Source organism: Pelobates fuscus, chromosome 2 (assembly GCF_036172605.1).
Source record: "Pelobates fuscus isolate aPelFus1 chromosome 2, aPelFus1.pri, whole genome shotgun sequence".
NCBI classification, from domain to species: domain Eukaryota; kingdom Metazoa; phylum Chordata; class Amphibia; order Anura; family Pelobatidae; genus Pelobates; species Pelobates fuscus.
In genome coordinates this window covers 49,112,106-49,130,565 of record NC_086318.1, presented here as the reverse complement: position 1 = coordinate 49,130,565, position 18,460 = coordinate 49,112,106, and positions in this window count along the sequence as shown.

The following is an 18,460-nucleotide window of genomic DNA, read 5'->3' as shown; positions in this document are numbered from 1 at the left end:
TTGAGAGGCTTCCATTTTACTGACTAGCGGATACAATTTATGTGGCACCAGGCGTAAGCAGTAGCAATAGAGGTCAGTTCAGCTGTATTTATTTACTGTATATAAGCAACACTATGTGGACCCCAGCAGGGTGCAGTAGTGTGCAATTATCTATTTAAAGAATAGAGTAACCCCAGCAGGGTGTGTGGTGTAAAAGATTATAATGGACCCCAGCAGGGTGTATAAGAATGCAAGGTGTAGTAAAAAAAAAAAACACAGGGTATTACAAGCCTATAACAGACACTGATAGTGACAAAGATTGTCCCTACAAGGCAAGCACCACAGTATTGGGATTTTTTGGTATATAGGGCAGCACCCCAGACAGGCACAGGGTAATGATCCCTTTGGTGCCTAGATACAGCTTGGTATAGCAAAAATTGACTGGACTGACATCTGTTAATGTCCTCGAGTCTCTGATTGAGCTCCGTCTAGAACATGGCACTCACGGCACTCCGAGGAGTTCTAAAATAGCGGCCGCGTGTGTGAAGCCGGGACAGGGAGCCATGAGGGGCGGCAAGTGTGAGGAAGAAAAGCTGTCAGAGATGGCGGGGAAGGGCCGGGCAAATGTAGGAAGGTGTCCGACGGCGGGAAAAAACGTTGGGTGAAATCGGGCGGGAAAAAAGCAGAGGAAAGGGAATTAAGTAATTCCCATATTAAGCAGGGAACAGAAAACTAGGTTTTTTTTTTTGTCAATCATTATTTTATTCAAGACATACGCAAATGGGTACAGAAGAGAAAGCATGGGAAACGTACCAGCGAGTTACATCACAGGGTGATTACATGAGTGTGGTCATAACAGTACAGTTTCAAAATAATGATGTCTCTTTTTTTTTTTTTTTTCTTTTGTGATACAAAGAAAAGTAAGGCAATGAATATCAATCAATCAATATAAAAGCTTCAAGTAAACAGTGAAACTATTAAACTAGAAAGATTCTTTCAACCATGTGCATAAACCTATAGGTAATTAACAGGCTAAGTATAGCGTGGAAGCAGAGGGGGGCGGCAATGTCTTGGGGGGTATTCAGTATCAGTTCCTTTTCCCTGTTACATAAGGTGCTTAGTAGCTTCGGCTGGGCTGGGATGATTTCGTTAACTAAGGGCCGTCCATTAGGTTAGCGGTGTGGCACCATGTCAGTAAACCTGCGTATCAAGTCTCAGTGCCCTCTAGTGCGTCATGTGGTGGTATCCCAGTGATTAGTCTCACCTCGAAGTTCGAGTCTTACGACTCCGTCTCATTAGTTGTCCTGGAGTTCAGCGTTATCGCCCCCTAAGGGACAGTGCCTGTCCTGTTCGGGGTAAGTCGTTAGTCATCAAGCGTCCCTGGTACCCTAGGGGTCTGGGAGAAGGGGTATACAGAAGGGGTTGGGTCAGGGGGGGGAGGGGGAGGGAGGTGTGAGGGAGTCCCGGACGGGACTACTCCGGCACCCGAGGCCATGCCACAAGCACTTCCCGCGAATGAACTTCCAACGTGTCGCTAGCGGTCGCGACTCGGCCGATATCAAGCGTCTGGCCCATGGGAGCCAACTATGCCGAACTATTAGAGATGTATGCTTTCCAGGGATACCATTTGAGGGCACATTTGTCAGAGCGCTCCTGCAGGGAGGCGGTCATGATTTCCATATCATAAATATTTTCTACCTTGTCAACCCATTGTGTGAATGTGGGCATTGTGGTGCGTTTCCAGTGTAATGGTATGAGGGCTTTCGCTGCAGTGAGTAAGTGTATGGTGAGGGAGTTTTTGTATGTTCGCATGGGTATTGGCGTGTGGTGTAGTAGCATCGTCAGGGGTAGGAGGGGGATGTCCGAACCTGTAATCTCTCTGATCTTTGTATTGATCATATGCCAAAATGGTGTGATGCGTGGGCACGTCCACCATATGTGTATGTTCGTGCCGGGTCCGGACCCACATCTCCAGCAGTCTCCTGTGGCCGTCACTTGCATGCGTTTGAGGGTCTCCGGCGTCTGATACCATTGTGTCAGGAGTTTATAGCTGGTTTCTTGGAACTTTGAGCTTATTGAGCATTTGTGTGTGAGGAGGAAGATTTTCCCCCATTCCTGATCTGTTAGTTGGGTCCCCGTTTCTTTTTCTTATTTACCGGTGAAGCCTAATGGGCTGCCTCCCATCGAAGTCAAGAGGATTTCATATATGTGGGAAACACCGTGTTCTATGTGTCTCCTGTCAGCGCACAACTGCTCGAAGTCCGTGAGCTGCCTATGTAGGTGGGCTCTACCCGCTATTTGTGCGTGGTATGCCTTTACCTGGTGGTGGTGGAACGTTTCAAGTTGAGTGGGAGGCCCCTCCATCAAGTCTGCCAGCCGCCTGACCTCGCCCCCCGAGATCCATTGATGTAGGTAGATCCAGTCCGTCTCTTGGATGCGTTTGAGGGCGGCCGGGTGGAGGCCTCCTGCGAGGTCCGGGTTGTTAGTAATGGGGGTAAGAGGGTTCGGGGAGGTAGTCAGGCGGCGGGTGAAGCGGAGGCCGCACCACACTCTGAGTGAGGCATCGATGATTGGATTGTCCGTCTGCAGGTCCCTGAAGGTGAGCCGTCCCAGCCAGAGCTTGGATGGGATGGTGCCCAGGGACTGTCTTTTCTCCATCTGTATCCACCGCTTGGGGCTGGGGTGGGCGTGCCAGTCCACTATTCTGTGTAGGTGTGTGGCCTGGTAGTAGGTCTGTAGGGATGGGAGTCCCACACCCCCGGCAGCTTTGGGGCGTTCCAGAGTGGTCCTGCGAATGCGGGTCGGTTTCTGGTTCCATACGAAACGTCTGATGGCTGTCGTCACCGATTTAAAGAATGCCTGTGGGATCCTCGTGGGTAGGGTTGCGAACAGGTAGAGGATGCGGGGCAAGATGTTCATTTTGACAGCACTTATGCGGCCGAACCAGGTAATGTATTGTCCCGTCCACTTCGTCAGGTCTTTCTGTATGGTCGAGAGGATGGGAAGGAAGTTCAATTGGTAAAGCTGAGCCAAGTCGCTCGGCAACCAGGTACCCAGATAGCGTAGTTTGGTATTATTCCAAGAGAAACGGAATTGGGAGCTAAGGTGTTTGGCGAGGCCCTCATTCCGAGTTATGGGCATGGCTTCGGACTTATCTATGTTCAATTTCAGATTGGACAGTCGTCCGTAGACCTCGAACGCCTGCAAAAGGTTAGGGACCGAAATCAACGGTTGTTCTAGGAAGAAGAGCATGTCGGCGTATGCCGCCACCCGATGCTCCTCTCCTCCCACTCTCACCCCCCTGATGCCCCCATCTCGTCTCACCGCCTCCAAGAAGGGTTCCAGGGTGAGGGCAAACAAGAGGGGCGAAAGCGGGCACCCCTGGCGAGTGCCGTTGCAGATTGGGAAGGCGTTCGTTAGGGTTCCGTTGACTCTGATCCTGGCTGTCGGCGTGGTATATAGTGCAGCTATCCATGAGCGCATGTGTGGTCCGAAGCCCATGTGTCGCAGTGTTTCGGCCATGAACGTCCAGTCTACCCGGTCAAATGCCTTTTCGGCATCAGTCGACACAAGTACGGTGTCACGGTTGGATGATCTGGCTGTATGGATAACGTTGAGTGCACGTATCGTATCATCCCTGGCTTCCCTACCCAGGATAAATCCCACTTGGTCCGGGTGGACGAGATCTGGTAGTATATGGGTCAACCTGAGGGATAGTGCTTTGGTGTATAGCTTCAAGTCTGCGTTCAGTAAGGAGATTGGTCTGTAATTCGCACAGACGGATGGGTCCTTGCCCTCTTTGGGGATGACCGTGACAGTCGCCGCCAGTGTATCCACGGGAAAGCGTCCTCCGTCCCGCAGGGAGTTGAGTCCCGCCAGTAGTTTTGGCATGAGCGTGTCTCGGAACGTGCGGAGGTATGCTAGTGGTAGTCCATCTGGTCCCGGTGCTCGGTGTGGCTTAGAGTTCTTTAGTGCCAAGGCCAGCTCTTCGAGCGTTAGGGGGCTCTCCAGGTCGTCTGCGTGTTCCGGTGACAATTTGCGTGTAACGTGTTGTGACAGGTAGTCCGTGATCCTCCGGCGTTGGGACACGTCTCTTGTGGCTTGTGTGGCCTGTTTCTGATTATAGAGATCCGTGTAGTACGCCTCAAATGCTGCCATAATCCCCTTGGGCATATTAGTGTGGTGGCCGGTTCGCGTCTGGATCTTATGGATATGTTGAGACCGTCTCTTTGAACGAAGCATTGTCGCCAGGAGTTTACCACTTTTGTTGGAGTGTTCGTAGAAGAACCTCGCGGATTTGCGCAGCACTTGCAGGTGGCCTTGAGCCAGGTGTTCCCTGAGTTCCCTCCGAGCCTCTGTCAGTTGAAGATAGGTGTTGTCGTCCAGTGTCTGTTTGTGAGAACTCTCCAGGTCCGCTATCCTCCTCGTCAGGTCCCGAATGAGTCGGGACTTCTCTTTCTTGCGTTGCGTACACACAGATATAAAGTGCCCACGCATCACACACTTATGGGCTTCCCATAAAGTCAAGGGGGGCATGTCGGGAGTCTCGTTTGTGTCAAAGTACTGGGTGATAGCGCGCTGTGCTGCGGTGCGGGCTACATGGTCAGTCAGTAAGGATTCATTGAGTTTCCACTGTCGCTCTACTGGTTTATATAGGGGGGAGTTTATCTGTATTGATGTCGGGGCGTGATCTGACTGGCGGACAATCCCTATGTGTGCGTCTCGGAGGAGCATCAGATGTTCCTGTGGCATGAAGATGTAATCGATGCGACTATATCGTTTGTGTACCGACGAGTAGCAAGTAAAGTCCCTGTCGTCTGGATGGGCCGTCCTCCAGCAGTCCACCAGTCCCGCCTTGTGTAGGGCCTTCCTGGCGGTGAGTAGGCAGTGTGATGGGATTGTGCTGGTCCCTTTCGAGGTGTCTATGTGTGGGTCTAGTGGTAGGTTTAGATCCCCTGCCAGGATCAGGAGGCCGTCCCTAAAGCGCTCCAGTTTGGACAGTGTTTTGGCTAGGAACGTGTGCTGCGCTCGGTTAGGGCTGTATATGCAAGCGAATGTGTATGTGTGGTCAGCTATGGTGCCTTTGATGAAAATGTACCTCCCGTTTGGGTCAGCAAGTGTTTCTGTGTGTTGGTATGGGATAGAGTGTGCAACCAAGATCGCCACCCCTGTTTTCTTAGCATCCGGGTGGTTCGCAAAGAACCCCTGAGGAAAACGGCTGTTCCCTAGTTTCGGTTGTGTTCGGCTTACGAAGTGCGTCTCCTGCAGGAATGCTACTGACACTCTCTCGGCCCACAGTAAGCGTAGCAGTTGGGCGCGTTTTTCAGGGGAATTCAGGCCGCGAGTGTTGTTTGACCAAAACTTTAGCTGAGCCGGGCGTACCTCCGACATGGCCACGCGAGCCGGGAATCCCCCCGGGACCCGGAGAGGGTTAAGGGGAAGGGATAAGTCGAGTGCAGTAGGGCAGGGGAGCAGGAAAGAAAGAAGAGGGGGTGGGTATGAGGGGTAAGTGCAACTTCGAACCTCGGTCGGGGAGAGCCGTCGGTGGGTACTATCTCGTAGTCCCTCCGAACACCGACCGGTATATACAGTACAGGTTCGTTGCTTGAGGTGCGAGGGAGGCAACCGATGTCGTCGGTCGTTCGGTTGTCTTAAGTCCGTCAGCAAGTGTCTCTCTGGGCTCCCAACCCGCTGGTGGTGGAAGCTAGTGGTCTTAGGTAACTGCCTAAGGTGGTATCCTATGGGGGTGGGCCGTAGGTCCATGTGGATGGGGAGCGTCATTAGATAAGTCCGGAGGGGCCTCCCCCCATCCGGCACCCGTCTGTTTATGTCCGGGGTCATCGTCAGTCGATACTCAAAAAGCGCGTCCGCTTGTCGTGGCGTCGTCTACCGGGGGTGGGACCGTGAGCGTGCTTTCCAGGTCTACCCAGATCCACGGGTCAGTTAGTCATGCCCGTGTGCCCCGACTGTATAGTCGTACCATACACAAAAGAGTACATACTGTTACCCATAACAATAAGCAAACGTTATTAAACATTGTTGATACCGGAGAAACTGACGGAAGCCAAGCACAGAGAGATGGACACAGGTTTCTTCAGGAAGGAAGAGATTCTTTATTGGATCACCGATCGGGACTCAGAGGGACTAGCGTCACCAAAATACCACAAGTTCTGAGCCCCGGACAATAGTGCAGGCTCCTTATATAGGCATATAACTCCTCCCATATTAAGCTCCACCCGCACATTCTCTTAACCAATCAACACAAATAAGAATTAACTTCCTGTTTGACCGCATGGCTTGTCCAGCACAATGGAGGAGGGGAATACTATATCCTGTATTCTTGCACATGCTCCGTACACTACTGATCGTATCTTGCCACGTGCAACCAACTGATCGATACGTCAGCATATGCACGTACACATGCCACGTGGTAATCTCGGCCTACTAAATTTATTTTTACCGAGATTCCACCACATTCCCCCCTTTGATGCCTCTTGATATTTTACAATTACTTGAGGCATCACTTAACCTTAGTTTGCTTACACCGCAAGTTACCTTGAACCAGACCAGACTTATCTTATGATGTGAATCTTCAACATTCATCTTCCTGCATTGGTTCTCCCTGATCTAGAGCCTTATACTTATATATCGCCATTATCTGTGCAGCAGCCTTCCTCTCTGCTATATTTTCTATCAGGCTTTGCACAGACCTAACTACTAAGGGTATAAGACACGGTAGGAGTAGACACAACATTAAAATCAGTAGGACTCCACCTACCACTGCCTTAAGCCCTCCAAACCACTCATACCAGCTACCAAACCAACTACTTGGATTGTACCCTTTCCATACCTGAGTAGGCACATGCGCTAGTTTAACCATATGGCTAGTAAGCTCAGCTATTGCTTGCCCTTCGTCATCTATTTGAAGACAGCAATTGCTTAGGTTAAACTTCCCACATACACCTCCCTCTACTGCCAAAAGGTAATCCAAGGCTAATCTATTCTGGTATACTGCTGTCCTCATCCTAGTATTATGTTTCGCTAGGAGATTGAGCGCTTGTGATGTTTCGTTAGTGATAATCTCAACCACCGCCTGTAATCTTATAATACGGTTGAGCATATAAATAGGGGTTCTATAACCAAAGGTACCATCTTCTGCCCACGTGGCTGGCCCATAATAATCTATAATACGCTGGGGAGGCCATTCATTATCTTCCCAGGCGCCTATCTCTATGGGTCCCCTTTTCTTCCTATGATTCACATCATACACTTTAACACCTAAAGTCTCACCTGTTTCAATAGGTAACAAGAAGAAGGATGGTTTGAGCATACCCAACACACATGCCCCTTCCCAGTCCTGTGGCAGCTCCGAATAGGCTTTCTTACCACAGATCCAGTACAAATTTGCTGGGGCTCTCCAGGTAGATGTGATAGATAGATCAAACCACACATCCTTTAAATTGGCGTATCTAGCAAACGGGTTAGATGGTTCTGAGACATTTGAAGCCGACCACCAAGTTGTATTCTTTGTATCATCATCATAAGCTTTTTGCCCTAGACAAGTTAATTCTCCTACAGAAGTATTATACATTATTCCTTTCCTTGCTATGCAAACATAACCTATGATGGAGGTCTTTAATCTCCACTCAGATTTACCTCTAACACTCATATGATAATCGGCTTGTGTAGATATTAGTTGGTCAACTGCCTCAGAACCGGACATTACCTCCTTTGCTTCCCAAGGCCATTGGTCTCCCATGTTAGTACCTCCACACACATAGCAGTTGGTAACATTAAGACTACCGGCAATACTTTCGGCTAAATCAATGAACAGGTTTTTAGCATTATGGGGGATCTTATTATCTATACTCATCTCTTCATAAAAGGAATGGTATACTTGATGAGTCTGGGAGGATACCGTATCAGTCTCTATCCCTATAAACAATATTGTCCCAGGGTCTAAACCCGTCCCGTATATCTGAAACCCAAATAAATTGCCATACTTGTCTAAGAACTTGTCGGGGTTATTTATAAGTATATGGACTGGGTTGCATTCCATAGACTTACAATATGGGCTAGTCGGCAACTTAGTCACTATCATGTCTTTGTCTACTGTCTGTCCCCAAGTCGCCCACCCCACACAAGACCAATATGGGCAAAAGTTATAGTCTTTATTTGGGCATCTAGGACTCACATATTTATTTTTACTACTGGGACAAATATATTTATCGTTAGATCCATACGTCCTCTCCCATCTAAGATCCCCACATACATTCCACGGCTTTCTACCACTTGATATCGCCTTACATGCATCAAATAGCAGAACACCCGAAGAATGTACGGATTCTAACACCGTCTTATTAATTAGGGTCCCCTGAGGATCTCCATTCCTGAGAATCAACCAAATTGTACGAGGTTGATACTCCGGACTGAAGCACTTAGGTTCTCCTACTCCTAAATGGCACACACTATAGTCTATATTTAAGTATCTGCATCTCGATACATCTCCTTTACACTTGTATTGTGAATGCCAAATTAGGGTTTGGGAAATATGGTTACCTGTTCTCGTAGTCTTAATGCATACCTCACAGCTAGGAGTGTCGGTACCTCTACCTTCCTGAATATAAAAACACACATAAATAAACATTATCAAGAGCACATCTTTCGCCGTCATCCTCAGTCTTCGTCCGTGCGAAGGCACCTCAGCTTCCAGGATGTAAGGGCTGCAGGGAATGGAGTTCTGCTCGTCTTCACAGGTGTCCCTTCGAGACTTTCCTGGCTTATAAACTATGTGTTGGTAAGCGGACAGGCTTTATTATGGCCTTCTCACTCACGCACCAAATCCCTGTAACAATAAAATTTGTAATCCACAATAGTTCCTCGTTACTCCGACTGAGTAGTGCGTTTCAACCGGATCTTGCAGGGATTCTCTGGATCTGCTGTAACTTGCCAAGAATCGACTGCTGCTGGTTTAACCCTGGAGTGATGTATCCACGGAGTCACTTCGGCTACTTTTATCGCTGTAGGGGTAGACAAAAGAACAACATAAGGACCTCTCCACTTGGGCCCTAACGGTACATTATTCCACTCTTTAATCCACACTTGGTCTCCTGGATGGTAACTATGAACTGGGGGATAAATATTCACAGGTAATCTATCTTGTACCCATTTCTGTACCTCCTCCATAGTCTTACCCAACTCTACAACCTGCTGCCGGGTAATTCCTTCTCCCAACTGACTCAAATCCCCCCTTAAGTTACCAAGTACGGGAGGTGGTCGCCCATACATGATTTCAAAAGGAGAGAGGCCCATCCTTCTGGTAGGGGTACTGCGGATTCGCAATAGAGCTATGGGTAAGAGAACGTTCCACTTAAGTTGGGTTTCCTGACACATTTTAGCCAACTGGTTCTTAATAGTTCTATTCATTCTCTCTACCTTACCAGAACTCTGGGGTCTATATGCAGTATGAAGCCTCCACTTTATACCAAGCATATGAGTCAGTTGTTGTAGGCACTGGTGAACAAAAGCTGGACCATTGTCCGATCCTATAGAACAGGGTAGTCCATATCGGGGTATTATTTCTCGTAGCAGGAATCTCACAACTTCTCCTGCTTTCTCTGTACGAGTAGGACATGCTTCTACCCAGCCTGAATAGGTGCACACAATTACCAGCAGGTAACGATGTCCACCCGATTTAGGCATCACTGTAAAGTCTATTTGTAGATCGGACATGGGGAGTCCCCCCATAAACTGGACTCCTGGTGGCTTTACTGGTCATTGTCTTGCATTATTTTTAGCACACGTTACACATCTACGTACAATGGCCTGAGTCAAGTTGGACAATCTTGGTATGTAGAAATGTTTCCTGAGAGATTCTTCTGTACTGTCTCTCCCAGAATGTGTCCCGTTATGATAATTTTGGACAATTTCTACCGCTAGTGATGCTGGTATGACTATTCTTCCATCTTCTAGCTGATACCACTTGTTCTCCAAATACTTTCCCGGTTCAGTCTTTAACCACTCCTCTTCTTGAGCTGTATAAACTGGAGTCCATTGAGACAGTGGGGTTGGTATTAGGGCAGCTATATGCCCCACATACTCCTGTCTTCCTGATTCAGCAGCACGCTTAGCTGCACTGTCTGCCATCCGATTTCCCTTGGTTACATCACCATCTCCTTTTAGATGCGCTCGACAATGTATAATACCGACTTCTTTCGGCTCCCACACTGCTTCCAATAGTTGTAGGATTTCAGCTGCGTACTTGATTTCTTTGCCTTCTGAATTCAGTAGTCCTCTTTCTTTATACAAAGCTCCGTGGGCATGAGTGGTTAAAAACGCATACTTGGAGTCCGTATAGATGTTCACTCTTAAACCTTCAGCCAATTGTAACGCTCGTGTCAGTGCTATCAATTCTGCCTTTTGTGCTGATGTTCCTTTCGCCAGTGGCCGAGCTTCTATCACCTTGTCTATTGTTGTTACTGCATATCCTGCATAGCGGATCCCTTCTTTCACATAACTACTGCCGTCGGTGTAATATTGAACATCGGGGTTCTGGATGGGAAAATCACGAAGATCTGGTCTACTTGAAAATACTTCATCCATTACTTCCAAACAATCATGTTGACTTTCAGTAGGTTGTGGCAAAAGGGTAGCTGGATTTAAGGTGTTTACAGTCTCTAAATGCACTCTTGGGTTTTCACACAACATTGCTTGATACTTGGTCATACGGCTATTACTAAACCAATGATTTCCTTTGTAATCCAACAACGTCTGTACTGCATGTGGGACTCGTACATAAAGTTCTTGACCCAGAGTGAGTTTATCGGCTTCAGCTACTAGCAGGGCGGCTGCAGCTACGGCTCTTAGACAAGGTGGAAGTCCGCTGGCCACTGCATCCAGTTGCTTAGACATGTAGGCAACAGGTCTTTGCCATGATCCCAAGTACTGTGTCAATACTCCCACAGCCATTCTTCTTTGCTCATGTACATACAGGTAGAATGGTCGTGTGTGATCAGGTAGACCTAATGCTGGGGCACTCATCAAAGCCTTCTTCACATCTTCAAATGCCGTTTGCTGTTCTTGAGTCCATAAGAAGGGGTCATGCTCTGTACCTTTGATAGCTGCGTACAGAGGATTTGCCAGTATCGCGTAGCTGGGAATCCATATCCTACAGAAGCCTGCTGCCCCCAAGAATTCTCGCACTTGTCTTCTATTCTTGGGTATTGGTATTTGGCAGACAGCTTCTTTTCTCTCTGGCCCCATAATTCTTTGACCTTCAGAGATATGGAATCCCAGATATTTGACAGTTGGCAAACACAACTGAGCCTTCTTTCTAGACACCTTGTATCCTGCCTTCCAGAGAATGTGTAGTAGATCGTGCGTTGCTTGCTGACATTTTTCTTTTGTAACTGCTGCTATCAACAAGTCATCTACATACTGTAACAATACACACTCTCCTGGGATAGACTCGAAGTCCAATAGATCTTGACTTAGAGCTGAACCAAATAGGGTAGGTGAATTTTTGAACCCTTGGGGCAGTCTTGTCCAAGTCATTTGGCGTTTTGAGCCCGTTACAGCGTTCTCCCATTGGAAAGCGAAGATACATTGACTTTCTGCGGCAATTCGGAGGCAAAAGAAGGCATCTTTGAGATCTAAGACTGTGAAGTAAGTAGCCCCGCCCGGAATTAAAGCAAGCAGGTTATATGGATTGGGCACGACTGGATGTATACTAACAACCGCATCATTGACTGCTCTCAAGTCCTGCACAGGTCGATACTCATCTGTACCGGGCTTTTGAACAGGCAGCAATGGGGTGTTCCAGGGGGAAGTACAGAATTTTAGGATACCATACCGTATGAACTTATCCAGATAAGATTGGATGTTCTTCTTAGCCTTCTGCGGGATGTGGTATTGTCTTAGGCTTACTGGATAAACCCCAAGTTTTAGTTCGATTTTAATAGGTGGAATATTGCGGGCCAGTCCTGGTGGGTTGTTCTCTGCCCAAACTCCTGGTATGTTGAATAAGGATTCATCACTCCTAGGGTTTTGGCTAGTCAACACTGTATAAAGTCGCCACTCTTCTTCCTTTGGTACGGATAAAGTCATAATACCTGAAGGTCCATTAAACTTTAAGGATGTTGTTCCATTTGGTAGGAACGTAATCTGCGCTTGTAACTTAGATAGCATATCACGTCCCAGCAATTGGACTGGACATTCAGGCATATAAAGGAATTGATGTTTTACTACGTGGCCTCCCAATGTACAGAGTCGACTTTTAAGAACCGGTTTTTCAGCACTTCTTCCAGTTGCTCCTATCACAGTAATAGTCCTTCCAGATGGAGGAGCAACTAGATTAGTCACCACTGAATGTTCAGCACCAGTGTCGATCATGAACGCACTCCTTTTTCCCCCTATTGATACATCGACCATAGGCTCCGCTCGACCAAGGGGGATGGAGCCCGGTCGGTATCAATAGTCCTCCATGACCGTGTCAGCCAATCCCACAAAGTCCCTACCTTCTCTATCGTGGGACCTTTGCGCTGCTGGAATATACCTGTCTTCCCTAACACTTCCTCTGTTCCCATTACTCCCTCTATTACCATTACTCCCTCCGGGGCCTCCTCTACCTCTCGCTCTGCCTCTAAAGTTTCCGTAGCCTGCCCTGGGTTGGTCTCTCTCGTACTGCTCTCTTTGTGGACATTCGTTCCTCCAATGCCCTTCTTCCTTGCAATACGCGCATTGATTCCTACTCAAAGGCTCCCTATTCCATCTACTATCGCCTCTATCCGGGCCCCGTCTATCTACGCCTGCGATCGCTACCGCTAGCATATCAGCCTTTTTACGCATCTTGCGCTCTTCCTCTTTCTTACTTTCTGTATCCCTATTCATATAAACCTTATTTGCTACCTCCATTAGTTGGGTGATGGACATACCTGCAAACCCTTCTAACTTTTGTAGCTTGCGCTTAATATCTCCGTAAGCTTGGCTGACAAAGGCGGAGTTCACCATTCGGGAATTATCTGCGTCTTCCGGATTAAAGGGGGTATACAAGCGGTATGCCTCCAATAATCGGTCATAAAAGACACTGGGCGCTTCATCGCTTTTCTGAATCACCTCAACTGTTAATAGCTTTCTTTCCTCCTGCTTTCATGCCAGCAATTATAGCGTCTCTATAGGCTCTGAGTTGAACCATATCAGCACCATTTACGTTCCAATCGGGATCGGTGTTGGGATAATGTGTTGCGGCCCATGCTGATGGATTGGCTTGGTTTAAGGTACGGGCTTTATCCTCTAGTGCTTTAATGGCCGCTTGATTAATTCTTGTCCTTTCCTCATTGTTAAATAAAGTCATTAATAACTGCTGGCAATCAGCCCATGTCGGATTATGCGTCTGTACTATTGAGGTGAACAGATCAGTCATAGCTTGTGGTTTCTCAGTATACGAGGAATTGTGGGTCTTCCAGTTTAAAAGATCGGTTGTAGTGAATGGGACATATACGAAGACTGGGTCAGCGTGTGCCATTTGACCTGCGGCATCGATATAGGCTGACCCAGGATTCAGGCGAAGAGGCATCTGATAGTGCTTTAATTGTTGGGTACCAGTCAGTTGTCGGGTTTGGATGGGGCTACGTAAAGGGGCGTCAGTCATGGGTTCCGGTCGGGGAGAGATAGGGAATGGGGATGTGGGAACTTGGTTTTGGGAAAAGGTTGTAAATAAAACACTTCGAGTCGAGCTAGATGAAGCTTGACCGGAAGTCTGAAGTGGCGCCAAATCAGGATATTCGTTTTTAATGGGGGTTGGTTCTGATTCCGGGGGCGTGTCCAAAATGGGCCTAACACCAGTCCTAGTGGACAAACAAGTCCTAGCTACCATGAGGCGACACTGCTCCTCGTGGCATGTCTGGAGCCATTTTGGCGAGTCATTTACGGCCTGTCTCCAACAATCAATATAAGGAAACTGGCCGTAAAGTTCAGGCCTACCTGATACAGCCACGTGTAAGCGCTGTACCAGAGTTAGATCCAAACTGCCACGTGGCGGCCATGCCGCAACCAAAGTAGGCCACTCCCTAGTGCACAAAGTAACCAAACGTACAGGAGACATCTTAACCCCAAAATCACAAGTTTTGAATCCCATTTTAAAATTCTTCACCATACAACCTAAGGGATCCGGAATCGTTGACTGCGACGCACCCATACTTAACAATGGAACGTCGTCGACAACGAATACTATACACGCGTACTATTCAACAGTCACACCCGTTTCCTCTGGCAACAGCACCACGTGGCACAGTTACCAAGTGAAACGTACACAATAACAATAAACACTCAGGGAATTCCCGTACACACACAGCTGTTACACCAGTCACTATATAATCAATATTATGCCCTTTGGCGTAACTATACAGTCACCCACGCTATAATTCTCTATATACGAATTACCCGTCTATAACACACCCCAGTAACATCGTCTTTTACAAATAGCGGTTACAGTACGGTTAGCATAGGTCAAAGCACAAGTTAAGGTCACAATACAATTATTAGTGGTTATGGTGTTAAACATGCAATAGACGACAATGATTAGTACTTATATACAGTGTCAGTAAATATACAGGGTTATGGTACCGTGCACTATGATACAGCAACACACTATTAACACTCTCGCTAGACGGCTGAGCTTGCGCTATCTAACAAGATATACACTTTACTAAACAATCGTTAACACATTTACAATTCCCAACTAAACTATTGGCCAGTACCTTGAATGGACTACCTAAAACTATATACACCCGTTTTGGTTAGCCACACTGCCCAATCACCACATATAGCGAGCTAGAGAACCGAATTTACACAGGCGCCTCTTAGTCGCACTATCAAAAGTCTAGTGGGTTCCAAATTTACACGCCTTCCCACTTAGCCCAGATAGGTTGAGAGCTAGCGAACCGAATTTACACAGGCGCCGCTTAGTCTCCCGGTCCCTCCGACCTAGCGAACGTAATATACACCCTAGAACGCTAGTCTAGACAAGACACCGGTGTCCGGCTAGGGCTATTTACACCAGGACCCCGCCTGACTAACAAAATCAAACGGTCTGACTAAAGAGCGTTCGATCGAGCGGTGCGCCTTCGCTCCTTCCCTCCGACAGAGGGGGCAGATACACAGATTCAAAACCCCTTTGGGCCTACCGCACAATCGGTATACCCCTAGTGGGTCCTGCCGTCTAAAACAGCAGTTGTCTTACCTCCTCGTTCCTGAACCTGAGTTCACACTCATCGACGGGGACACCCCAGCACTTCTCACGTAGAGGCCGATGATCTCCTGGACAACGGCCCAGTGGCGCCGAGACGAAGGGAGGTCCACGCAGAAGTTCAGGGGTGCAGCCGTAGAGAACGTGGGCAAAGATAGACCGTCTCACGCCTCTGCCTCTCAGCTACCGTTGAACGATGAGCTTCCCGGCCAATGCACCAAATGATACCGGAGAAACTGACGGAAGCCAAGCACAGAGAGATGGACACAGGTTTCTTCAGGAAGGAAGAGATTCTTTATTGGATCACCGATCGGGACTCAGAGGGACTAGCGTCACCAAAATACCACAAGTTCTGAGCCCCGGACAATAGTGCAGGCTCCTTATATAGGCATATAACTCCTCCCATATTAAGCTCCACCCGCACATTCTCTTAACCAATCAACACAAATAAGAATTAACTTCCTGTTTGACCGCATGGCTTGTCCAGCACAATGGAGGAGGGGAATACTATATCCTGTATTCTTGCACATGCTCCGTACACTACTGATCGTATCTTGCCACGTGCAACCAACTGATCGATACGTCAGCATATGCACGTACACATGCCACGTGGTAATCTCGGCCTACTAAATTTATTTTTACCGAGATTCCACCACATTGTAACTCGTGAACATGTAAGGTACCTTCAACATTCCCCAAACCCGATTACCCGGGGTGTTCGGCTGCCGGACCCCGTCTCCGGGCCCTGCCCCCGCCCACAACTCGGCCAGCGAGGAGGGGGCCCACGAAGCTCCGGGGGTGCGGCGGGCGTGCCCCTACGACCTGCCCTTCCCATCCTCCCGTCCAGCCCAAGTGCTCAGAGGACCCCCAATAACAGATTAACGGCCGGTCTAGTTACGGGAGCCCAGGGGATCCCAGGCCCCGCTTGGCAGGAGCATCCACGTCTCGGCTGTATTAGCTAGCAGCTTCAAAGTCCCTATGGTGGGGAGTTCCGGGACGAACCCGTGACCTGATACGTGTTTGGCATGGTGGGGACCAGCGACCACGGAGGGGAGTCCACACCCCATCCCCAAGCCCCCCCACCCAAATTCGTAGTGTGTCCCCCATAAATGTTGTAGCCGGGGGTGAAGGCCAGAGTCCCGCATCCACAGTGGGCCCTCCATCCCCAGGTCCCTTCCCCCACCCAAGCGGGCGTAGTTCCCGGGCTAAAATTCAAGCAAGGTGTGCTGGGGGGGGGGGCGTGCAGTACATACCAGATTGGGCCGTTCTTACCACTTGGGAGCTCCCGGATCCCCCCGCAGGCGAGGTGGGCAGTTGTCAGTCTCAGTTCTGCTGATGTCTCGTGGGCCCGGAGTCCATGCAACCGTTGTCCGGGGTCGTAGCTTGGGGTACAGTCGCTTATTCTTCGGGGCCCACTGGTCCGCCGCGCCTCTGGCTCGGGCCCGGGTTGTTGTCTGTGAGGTTCTCAGCTGGGACAGTGGGGCCAGTGGGTCTGGCTGGAGGGCAATCCAGGATCCAGTTTGAGATTGTCATGGGAGGGAGGCCCACGGCTCGTAGGAAACGGGGGAGATCATTAGGCCATCTCAGCACGTGCCACTGGTTGTCCGTTCTGGCTTGCAGGCTAAACGGGAACCCCCATTTGTAAGGGATCCGTTTCTCTCGCATGAGATTGGTAAGAGGTTTCAAGGCCCTCCGAGCATCCAGTGTAAGTGTAGACAAGTCCTGGTACAGGGAAATCTGGGCGTCATCATATCTGATGGTGCGTTGCGTTCTGGCTGCCCGCATTATGGACTCTTTCAGTTGGAACGACTGTATGCAGCATATCAAGTCCCTTGGTAGGCCGTCCCTGCGCGGGGCCCATAGTGCTCTGTGTGCTCTCTCCAGGCCGAAATCCGTAGGTGCTTCAGCCCCAAGTATGTGGGTGAACAGGCCTGTTAGCTGTTCACGGGGCGATTCCCCTTCTGATTCCGGGAAGCCTCGTATGCGGATATTGTTCCGGCGTCCCCTATTATCGAGGTCTTCCATCTGCCGCCTGAGGTCTAAAAGAATATTGCCTTGCCTCGAGGCTGCCAGGTCGGCCGCCTGCATGTGGTGTTCAGTATGCAGGCGGTGCTCTTCCAGGGTATCCACCCGCGTTTCCAGGACCGCGAGGTCCCTCCTCACTGCGGCCACTTCCTCTCTGATAACTGATCTGAGCTCGGCTATGAGCTCCGTTTTGTCACTGCGGGTAAGCATGTTGGCCGATATCGCAGCAAGGTCAGCGGACATTTGCGATAGTGCATCCTCTCTCGGGGAGCTCCTCATGGAGTCAGCCTGGCTGCTTGATCTCGGGGATGCGGGCGCCATCTTGCTTTGGTCCCGCGGGCCTCCAAACGAGTGCGGGGAGGACAGAAAGTCGTCCATCGGGCCCGGAGTCTGGGTGGCTGGTGTGTGCGGAGGTCTAGGGGTATCCCCTCGTTTTGTTCTCCCCATAAAATCGGCTTTTTTGCAGCGTGTTTAACGTTTAAGCGGGTTGGGGCCTAGGAGCTCTCGCTGTCTGCGTCCTACTCCATCGGCTGTCAGGCCACGCCCCTCAGAAAACTAGGTTTTAGCCTAAACGGTGAAAATAAATATGTTACACCAAGGTGAATACTGTCTGAACCGCTATGAGTACAGTCTAAATAACTATGCTAACTAATAAATACCAGAGAAGAGTAAATAAGATAATGAGAAAAATCTTAAAGGCCTATAAATCAACAATAAGTGTAAATAAGTGAATATGAAAAGTATTGTGAGGTAAATAAACCACAATAAGCACATAAGAACAGTACACATATATATGTAAGGGAAAAGCCAAAAACTTTGACCTGTCTGCGATGGAGCAGTAAAGAAAGAGGAGGGGCATTCGGATACAACGACCTCCTCAACCCAAATACTCACAACTCTGGGACGTCGAGGTAGTTCTCCGTTTCCTGAGAGAATGGTCGATCAACGACAAACTCTCACTCCGACAACTTTCAGCAAAACTAACGGTTCTGCTTTGCCTGGTTTCATTCCGCAGAGTATCAGACATCCGGGCATTTGACATAGATGCCTTCTCGGTCTCCCCAGAGGGAGTCACATTCCAGGTATCTCGTTGCACGAAATCGGACTCTATGATGGTTTTCTACCCCTTCTTCACCTCCGATCCACAACTCTGCGTCGTCAACACACTACAACGATACGTGGAAGTTACACCTCCGATACGGACACCTCCCT